The sequence below is a fragment of the Rhinoderma darwinii genome, chromosome 2 (genome assembly GCF_050947455.1).
Source record: "Rhinoderma darwinii isolate aRhiDar2 chromosome 2, aRhiDar2.hap1, whole genome shotgun sequence".
In the NCBI taxonomy this organism is placed as follows: domain Eukaryota; kingdom Metazoa; phylum Chordata; class Amphibia; order Anura; family Rhinodermatidae; genus Rhinoderma; species Rhinoderma darwinii.
In genome coordinates this window covers 37,177,302-37,187,251 of record NC_134688.1, presented here as the reverse complement: position 1 = coordinate 37,187,251, position 9,950 = coordinate 37,177,302, and positions in this window count along the sequence as shown.

Below are 9,950 nucleotides of genomic sequence, written 5' to 3'. Positions count from 1 at the left end.
TAAGCCCTCATATGGCTATGTCAACAAAAAATAAAAAAAATGGTGGTTTTTGGAAGGCTGGGAGGATGGAAAAAATGAACACTTACCTTGCCATTAAAGGCTATGTACACCTTTGAAAACGTTATCGATCACATCTAAGTTATGAACTGTCAGAGACATGCAGGACCTGCTGACACTGAACCCGTCAGTCCCGCTGATCTGACGGATATAGGTTTCAGCGCTAGATACAGCTGCTCCGTATACAGGATACAAAGCAGCTGTATCTCAAAAAGTTAAAATAATTTTTAATACAATGTAATTAGAAAGTTGCACCAATCACACCGATACACTGTTGTTTTATTATTATTAATAATAATAATAATAATAATAATAATAATAAACTAAAAAATTCTAACGTTTTCATAGATGGTAAGGGGCAAAAATGATTGCAATTATGTAACTTACCTCTGACTTCAGGTAGGAACATCTTAAAATTGCACATGATATCATTTCCTTCCCTAATATTCTATCAAGTAAACAACTCCATTAAGCAGTTTCTATGTGAGGAAATATATTTAAACTGTAGGTTCACTATACATGTGTATTTTCTAACCACCTATACAGTCATTATCTAATGTACTTCTGCTATCAGAATCGTCACATTTATGAGAGAGAGAGAAATTCACAATGCCAGCAATTCTCTAATTTTACAATTTGAGGTAGGTGCACCCCTTTAAGTATTTTAGGTAAATGTATTCTGCTGGACAGCCTGCAAGCTATACAGTTAGGTCCAGAATTATTTGGACAGTGACACAGTCTTCATGATTTGGGCTCTTCATGCCACAACATTGGATTTGAAATGAAACAACTGAGATGCAATTGAATTGTAGACTTTCAGGTTTAATTCAAGGGGTTGAACAAAAATATCGTGTGAAACGTTTAGGAATTGCAACTATTTTTTACACAGCCTCCTCATTTCAGGGACCCAAAAGTAATTGGACAAATTAACATTACCATAAATAAAATGTTTTTTTTGTAATACTTTGTAGAAAATCCTTTGCAGGCAATGACGGCCTGAAGTCTGGAACCCATGGACATCACCACACGCCAGGTTTCCTTCTTTGTAATGCTTTGCACAGCCTTTACTGCAGTTGTCTTCAATTTTTGCTTGTTTGTGGGTCTTTCTGCCTTAATGGGGTTGTCCACTTTCTGACAACTGATGACCTATCCACCGGATAGGTCATCAGTATGTCATCGGTGTAGGTCCGACAACCGGACCCAGCACCAATAAGCCGCTCCGTTGGCCTGCGGGCACCGAATGTTGTGGCCCATAATGCTATGTACGGAGCCCGGAAGCAGTTGGTTCTGTACATAGCATAGCGGCCGTGCTGCAGAACTGCAGGTCCGCTCCTATTCACTTGTGCTAACTGCTTCCGGCTTTATATGTCCGATGCACAGAGGCACCGGACCAGCTGATCAGTGAGGGGCCCAGGTGTCGGACCCCCACAGATCATGTACTGATGACCTATCCGGAGGTCATCAGTTGTCAGAAGCTGAAAAAACCCTTTAAGTATTGTCTTAAGCAAGTGCATGCTCCATCCGGTTGAGATCTGGTGATTGACTTGGCCATTGCAGAATATTCCACCTAAAAAAACTCCTGGTTTGCTTTCGCAGTATGTTTTGGGTCATTGTCCATCTGTCCTGTGAAGCGATGTCCAATCAACCTTGCTGCATTTGGTTGAATCTGAGCAGAAAGTAAATCCCTGAACACTTCAGAATTCATCCAGCTGCTTCTGTCTTCAGTCACATCATCAATAAACACTAGTGACCCAGTGCATTTGGCAGCCATGCATGCCCATGCCATCACACTGCCTCCACCATGTTTTACAGAGGACGTGGTGTACTTTGGATCAAGAGCCGCTCCAAGCCTTCTCCATACTTTCTTCCTCCCATCATTCTGGTACAGGTTGATCTTAGTTTCATGCTGTTCCAGAACTGGGCGGCTTCTTTACATGTTTTTTGGGGCTAATTAATGGTTTGCACCTTGTGGGGAACCTCTGTATTTGCTCTCATGAAGTCTTCTCTTTATGGTACACTTAGATACTGATACTCCTACTTCCAGGAGAGTGTTCTTCACCTGGGTAGCTGTTGTGAAGAGGTTTTTCTTTACCATGGAAAGGATTCTGCGATCATCCACCACTGTTGTCTTCCGTGGACGTCCTGGCCTTTTGGAGTTCACGAGATCACCAGTTCGCTCTTTTTTTTCAAGAATGTACCACACTGTTGATTTGGCCACTCCTAACATTTGTGTTATATCTCTGATGGATTTATTCTTTTTTTTCAGCCTAACGATGGTCTGTTTCACTTGCATTGAGAGCTCCTTTGACCTCATGTTATGGGTTCACAGCAACAGCTTTCAGATGCAAATGCCACAAAGGGAATCAACTCCAGACCTTTTACCTGCTTAATTGATGATGGATTAAAGAGGCAATAGCCCATGCAGCCTATTAAATAGCTTTTGAGATAATTGTCCAATTACCTTTGGTCCCTTGAAAAAGAGGCAGCTACATATTAAAGAGCTGTAATACCTAAACTCTTCCCTTTAAATTAGGATGTAAATACCCTCAAATCAAAGCTGATAGTCTGCACGTTAAGCCCATATTGATTATATAACTGTATATTCAATGTTTTGGTAAACAGCTAAAATGCCCAAACTTGTGTCACTGTCCAAATAATTCTGGACCTAACTGTACATACACTATATGGCCAAAAGTACGTGGACACCCCTCCTAAATATTGAGTTCAGGTGTTTCAGTCACACACGCATTGCAAACAGGTGCATAAAATCAAGCACACAGCCATGCAATCCCAATAGACAAACATTGGTAGTAGTATGGTTTGTACTGAAGAGCTGAGTGACTTTAAACATGGCACTGTCATAGGATGGCATCTTTGCCACAAGTCAGTTCATGACATTTCTGATCTGCTAGATCTGTCCCGGTTACCTGTATTGTGAAGTGGAAGCGTCTAGGAGTAACAACAGCTCAGCCACAAAGCAGTAGACCACACAAACACACACAGCGGGCCACTGAGTGCTGAAACACATGGTGTGTCAAAATCACCTATCCTCTCTTGTATCACTCACTACAGAGATCCACACTGAATCTGGCAGTGACATCAGCACCAGAACTGTGAGTCCAGAGTTTTATGAAATGGATTTCCATGGTTGAGCAGCAGCACACAAGTCTAAGATCATAATGCACAATGCCAAGCGTGTGCTGGAGTGGTGTAAAGCATGTCATCACTGAACTCTGGAGCAGCATGTTCTCTGGAGTGATGAATCACTGCTCACTATCTGGCAGTCTGATGGAGGAATCTGGGTTTGGCAGATGCCAAAACGCTACCTACTGGGATGCATCATGCTACTGTAACATTTGGGGGAGGAGAAATAATGGTCTGGGCTGTTTTTCAGGGTTTGGCCCTATATTTTTAGTGAATAGACATTTTACACAATTTAGCTTCTAACCTTCTAGTATCAGTTTGGTGTTTGGCCTTTTCCTGCTCCAGAAAGACTGTACCCCAGTGCACACAGCGAACTCCATAAAGACTTGGTGTGAGGAGTTCAGTGAGGAGGTACTCGAGTGGTTGCAACAAGGCCTGACTTCAACCTCATCCAACACCTTTGAAATAAATTGGAAGGCTGATTGTGAGCCAGACCTTCTCCCCCAACATTAGTGTCTGACTGCACAAATTTTCTTTTGACCGAATGGGCCCAAATTCCAACATAAAAACTCCAAAATCTTATGGAAAACCTTCTTAAAACCATTAGGAGGCTGCTATAGTCACAAAGGGGGCTTAACTCCACACAAACACCCATAGTTTTGGACTGGTATGTCCAACAAGCTCATATAGGTGTGATGGTCACGTGTCCAGATACTTTTGCCCATATAGTGTATGAGCGATCCTCCAAAGCCATCAGACTACCAGTGATTCTGTAGCAGGATATTTCTTTTGACATACTAAATATTTCATGTATGTTCCATCTGAGCTAAAGGCTGAATGGCACTAGTCAAAGGCAGATCAGGAATAGTATATTCCTGTAATGGCAGGAAGGAGGTGAAGGGAAAGTGAGCCCTAATCTACCCACCGCCCTGTCCCTGCCTACTTGCAACGACCCGCCCTAGGCGACGAGGTACAACTGGGCGGCGGTCCCTACGCTGGCTAAGTGCACAGGAAGACAAACAGGGAACACGCAAGGGAAGGGGCAGTAGCCACGGAACGCCACGAGGAAACGGGGCGGCGAACGAACAGTCAGGACCAGGATGAAGTGAGTACAACCGAGCGGGCATGGAGACAGAAGCAAGCCAGGGGCAAAGCAAAGCAGATCAAGCAGAACTGCAGCAAGGCAGAAGCACGGCAGAAGCAGGCTGGAGCAAGCAGCAGTGGGGCCAGGAATCCAAAAGAATTACAAGCACCGAGGGAGAGCACAGGGCAGGTAATAAAGGGCAGGGGGCGGAGCTAACTCCGACAGACCAGGCCGCGATAGGCTCTCCCACTCCTGAGCCTGCCACCCTGGTTGGTGGGAGATGGTGTCAGTCGAACAGGTCTGGCCTCAGGTGTGGATTGATTAATCCCAGGAGTATAGCTAGATGAAGTACCTGGCAGATCCCTAACAGTACTCCCCCTTTTATGAGGGGCCACCGGACCCTTACTAAGGGGACCCGGTTTAGTGGGGAAGAGGAGGTGGAACCTCCTGATCAATACCCCAGCGTGAACATCACGGGCAGGTACCCAAGTCCTCTCCTCCGGCCCGTATCCTCTCCAATGGACCAGGTACTGGAGGGAGCCCTGGACCATCCTACTGTCCATAATCTTGGCCACCTCGAATTCCACCCCCTCAGGGGTGAGAACGGGGACAGGAGGTATCCTCGAGGGGGACCAGGACGGGGAGCAGCGTTTAAGGAGGGAGGCATGGAAGACGTCATGTATGCGAAAGGATGGGGGGAGCTCCAGACGGAAGGATACAGGGTTGAGGACTTCAATGATCTTATAAGGTCCAATAAATCGGGGAGCAAACTTCCTGGACGGGACCTTAAGGCGCAAGTTCCTGGACGACAACCAGACCAAATCCCCGACGACAAACCGGGGGTTAGCAGAACGTCTACTATCCGCCTGAATCTTTTGTGCGCTCTGGGACGCCTCTAGGTTCTTCTGAACCTGGGCCCAGACAGTGCACAGTTCCCGATGAACCTCCTCTACCTCAGGATTATTGGAACAACCAGGGGAGACGGAGGAGAACCTTGGGTTAAACCCGAAATTACAGAAAAACGGGGAGACCCCTGACGAGTTACTGACCCGGTTATTCAGGGAAAATTCAGCAAGGGGAAGGAATGAGACCCAATCGAATTGACAGTCAGAGATGAAGCACCTTAAATATTGTTCCAGGGATTGGTTGGTCCTTTCCGTTTGGCCATTAGTTTCGGGATGGAAGGCGGAGGAGAAGGACAGATCAATCTCCAACTTTTTACAAAAAGCTCTCCAAAATAAGGAAACAAATTGTACCCCTCTGTCAGAAACGATATTGACTGGGGCCCCATGGAGACGCAGGATGTGTTTCACAAACAAAGAAGCTAACGTCTTGGCGTTAGGTAGCTTCTTAAGGGGCACAAAGTGGCACATCTTGCTGAAGCGGTCGACTACCACCCACACCACCGACTTGCCCTGAGATGGAGGCAAATCGGTGATAAAATCCATGGAGATATGGGTCCAAGGTCTCTGGGGAATGGGCAAGGAACGTAGTAGGCCCGCAGGTCGGGACCTAGGGGTTTTGGACCTAGCGCAAACCTCACAAGCGGCGACGTAAGCCCTAACATCTTTAGGCAACCCAGGCCACCAATAGTTTCTGGTAATGAGGTGTTTGGTGCCCAAGATGCCAGGATGACCAGATAGAGCGGAGTCATGGTTTTCCCTGAGTACCCTCAGCCGGTATTGCAGGGGAACAAACAGTTTGTCCCCAGGGACGTTCCCGGGAGCTGCACCCTGATCAGCCGCGATATCAGAAGCTAAATCAGAATCCGTGGCAGAGACGATTATACCAGGGGGTAAAATACAAGCAGGATCCTTCTCGGAAGGAGGATTGGCCATGAAACTACGTGACAGAGCGTCAGCCTTAATATTCTTGGACCCAGCCCTATAGGTAACCAAGAAATTAAATCTGGTAAAGAATAGTGCCCACCGAGCTTGTCTAGGATTAAGCCTCCGGGCCGATTCTAGGAAAACCAGATTCTTGTGATCCGTAAGGACCGTTACCTGGTGTCTGGCCCCCTCCAGGAAGTGCCGCCACTCCTCAAAAGCCCATTTAATGGCTAGAAGTTCGCGGTTGCCAATATCATAGTTACTCTCCGTGGGCGAAAACTTCCTAGAGAAGTAAGCACAGGGGCGGAGATGGGTGAGGGAGCTGGTACCCTGGGACAAGACGGCCCCCACTCCCACCTCGGAAGCGTCAACCTCCACAATAAATGGCTCCTCTTTGTTGGGCTGAATCAGCACGGGGGCCGAGATAAAGCACTTCTTGAGAGTCTCAAAGGCCTGGACGGCCTCAGGGGGCCAATGGAGGACATCGGCACCCTTGCGGGTAAGGTCCGTAAGAGGCTTAGCGACGACCGAGAAGTTGGCAATAAATCTCCTGTAATAGTTGGCGAACCCTAAAAAACACTGTAACGCCTTAAGGGAGGCAGGTTGGACCCATTCCGCCACAGCTTGAACCTTGGCAGGGTCCATGCGGAATTCATGAGGAGTGAGGATTTGCCCTAAAAATGGTATCTCCTGTACCCCAAAGACACATTTTTCAGTCTTAGCAAACAGATTATTCTCCCGAAGGACCTGGAGCACCTTCCTGACATGCTCCACGTGGGAGGACCAGTCCTTGGAAAACACCAGTATGTCATCAAGGTACACAACAAGAAAATTACCCAGGTACTCTCTCAGGATTTCATTAATAAAATTCTGGAAGACAGCAGGGGCATTACACAACCCAAAGGGCATGACCAGGTATTCGAAATGACCCTCGAGTGTGTTGAACGCAGTTTTCCACTCATCCCCCTCTTTGATGCGGATAAGGTTATATGCCCCCCGTAGATCGAACTTAGAAAACCATTGGGCTCCCTGAACCTGATTAAAAAGATCCGGAATCAAAGGAAGTGGGTACTGGTTCCTTACGGTGACCTTATTCAGGTTACGATAATCAATGCACGGCCTAAGACCACCATCCTTCTTCCCCACGAAGAAGAAGCCAGCATCTACAGGAGAAGTCGAGGGGCGAATGAAACCCTTGGCCAGGCATTCTTGGATATACACCCTCATCGCTTCACGTTCAGGACATGAAAGATTAAATATCCTACCCTTAGGAAGCTTGGCACCAGGCACCAAATCGATAGCGCAATCGTAATCTCTATGGGGGGGCAACACCTCGGAGGCCTCCTTAGAAAACACATCGGCGAAGTCCTGAACAAACTCAGGAAGCGTGTTTACCTCCTCCCGGGGAGAAATAGAGTTAACGGAAAGACATGACATAAGACATTCATTACCCCATTTGGTGAGATCCCCAGTATTCCAATCAAATGTGGGATTATGCAACTGCAACCAGGGAAGACCTAATACCAGATCAGACGATAATCCCTGCATCACCAGTACAGAGCACTGCTCCAAATGCATGGAGCCAACCAGGAGTTCAAAAACAGGAGTATGCTGAGTAAAATAACCATTAGCAAGGGGGGTTGAGTCGATTCCTACTACAGGGATAGGATAAGGTAAATCAATACAAGGCATCTTTAGAGACATAGCAAATTCCACAGACATGATATTAGCAGATGAGCCAGAATCCACGAAAGCACTGCCCGTGGCAGACCGGCCAGCAAACGAGACCTGAAAGGGAAGCAAAATTTTATTGCGTTTCACATTAACGGGAAATACCTGTGCGCCCAAGTGACCTCCCCGATGATCACTTAGGCGCGGAAGTTTTCCGGCTTCTTATTCTTGCGCCTGGGACAGGTGTTCAGTAGATGCTTGTCGTCCCCACAGTAGAAGCAGAGACCATTCATTCTGCGAAACTCCCTACGTTGTCGAGGGGACATGGAGGCCCCGAGTTGCATAGGTACCTCCGAGTCCTCCGTGGAGGGGCGAGGAGACGGGACCTCGGGGGGGATCGCAGAAAAGTCAGAGGGGAGCACACTGAAGCGTTCCAGCTGACGTTCCCTGAGACGTCGGTCAAGTCGTACTGCTAGGGCCATAACCTGGTCAAGGGAGTCAGGCGAGGGGTAGCTAACCAGCAGATCCTTCAGGGCGTCAGATAATCCTAACCTAAACTGGCACCTTAGGGCCGGATCGTTCCACTGAGAAGCTACGCACCACTTCCTAAAATCAGAACAGTATTCCTCAACCGGTCTCCTACCCTGACGTAAGGTCACCAGCTGACTCTCGGCTAAAGCAGTCCTGTCAGTCTCGTCGTAAATGAGTCCGAGGGCAGAGAAAAAACGATCAACAGAGGAAAGTTCAGGGGCGTCAGGAGCCAAGGAGAAGGCCCACTCTTGGGGCCCTTCCTGGAGTCGGGATATGATGATACCCACCCGCTGGTTCTCGGAACCTGAGGAGTGGGGCTTTAGGCGGAAATACAGTCTGCAACTCTCCCGGAAGGAGAGAAACGTCTTACGGTCCCCTGAAAACCGGTCAGGTAACTTGAGGTCGGGTTCTAGAGGTGAGGTGAGGGGTACTACTAAAGCAGCGTCACCCTGATTGACCCTTTGGGCCAGGGCCTGGACCTGTAGGGAGAGGCCCTGCATCTGCTGGGTCAGGGTCTCAAGGGGGTCCATGACAGCGTCAGCGTAGGAGAAAGGGTAGACTAGGTAAGGGCTTGTAATTATGTAATGGCAGGAAGGAGGTGAAGGGAAAGTGAGCCCTAATCTACCCACCGCCCTGTCCCTGCCTACTTGCAACGACCCGCCCTAGGCGACGAGGTACAACTGGGCGGCGGTCCCTACGCTGGCTAAGTGCACAGGAAGACAAACAGGGAACACGCAAGGGAAGGGGCAGTAGCCACGGAACGCCACGAGGAAACGGGGCGGCGAACGAACAGTCAGGACCAGGACGAAGTGAGTACAACCGAGCGGGCACGGAGACAGAAGCAAGCCAGGGGCAAAGCAAAGCAGGTCAAGCAGAACTGCAGCAAGGCAGAAGCACGGCAGAAGCAGGCTGGAGCAAGCAGCAGTGGGGCCAGGAATCCAAAAGAATTACAAGCACCGAGGGAGAGCACAGGGCAGGTAATAAAGGGCAGGGGGCGGAGCTAACTCCGACAGACCAGGCCGCGATAGGCTCTCCCACTCCTGAGCCTGCCACCCTGGTTGGTGGGAGATGGTGTCAGTCGAACAGGTCTGGCCTCAGGTGTGGATTGATTAATCCCAGGAGTATAGCTAGATGAAGTACCTGGCAGATCCCTAACAATTCCATTGGAACACAAAAGTGCACAGTCAAAGAGAAGAATTGGTATGAGAAATGACCAGTTAAAGTGAATGTTCAATTTTCTTCTTTAATTTCAATAGATCCAATATTCTGTACTGATTAATTTTATAATATATATCTTTACAGCAGATTGAGCCCTGTTTTTCTGTTACAGAGCTCCAAATCCCCAGCATAGCTACAGAGTAAAAATTATAACATTCTGCATCCTCCGCATCCGTTCCATATGTTCCATAGGTTTGACTTGAATTGGCAAGTACGAGCCGTAAACACTGAAAGGAATAGGACTTGCTCTGAGTTTTGCTGCCCGGTCCCAAGGCCCCCACACAGATCTGTGAAAACATCGGTCGTGTGCATGTAGCCTTACTCCGCAATACTACAGGCCCTCTGACTTGTATGGCCCACGTTGGCTCACCATTTAGGCAACTTTCACTTGGTTCCGGTACACTCACCATGAAGCG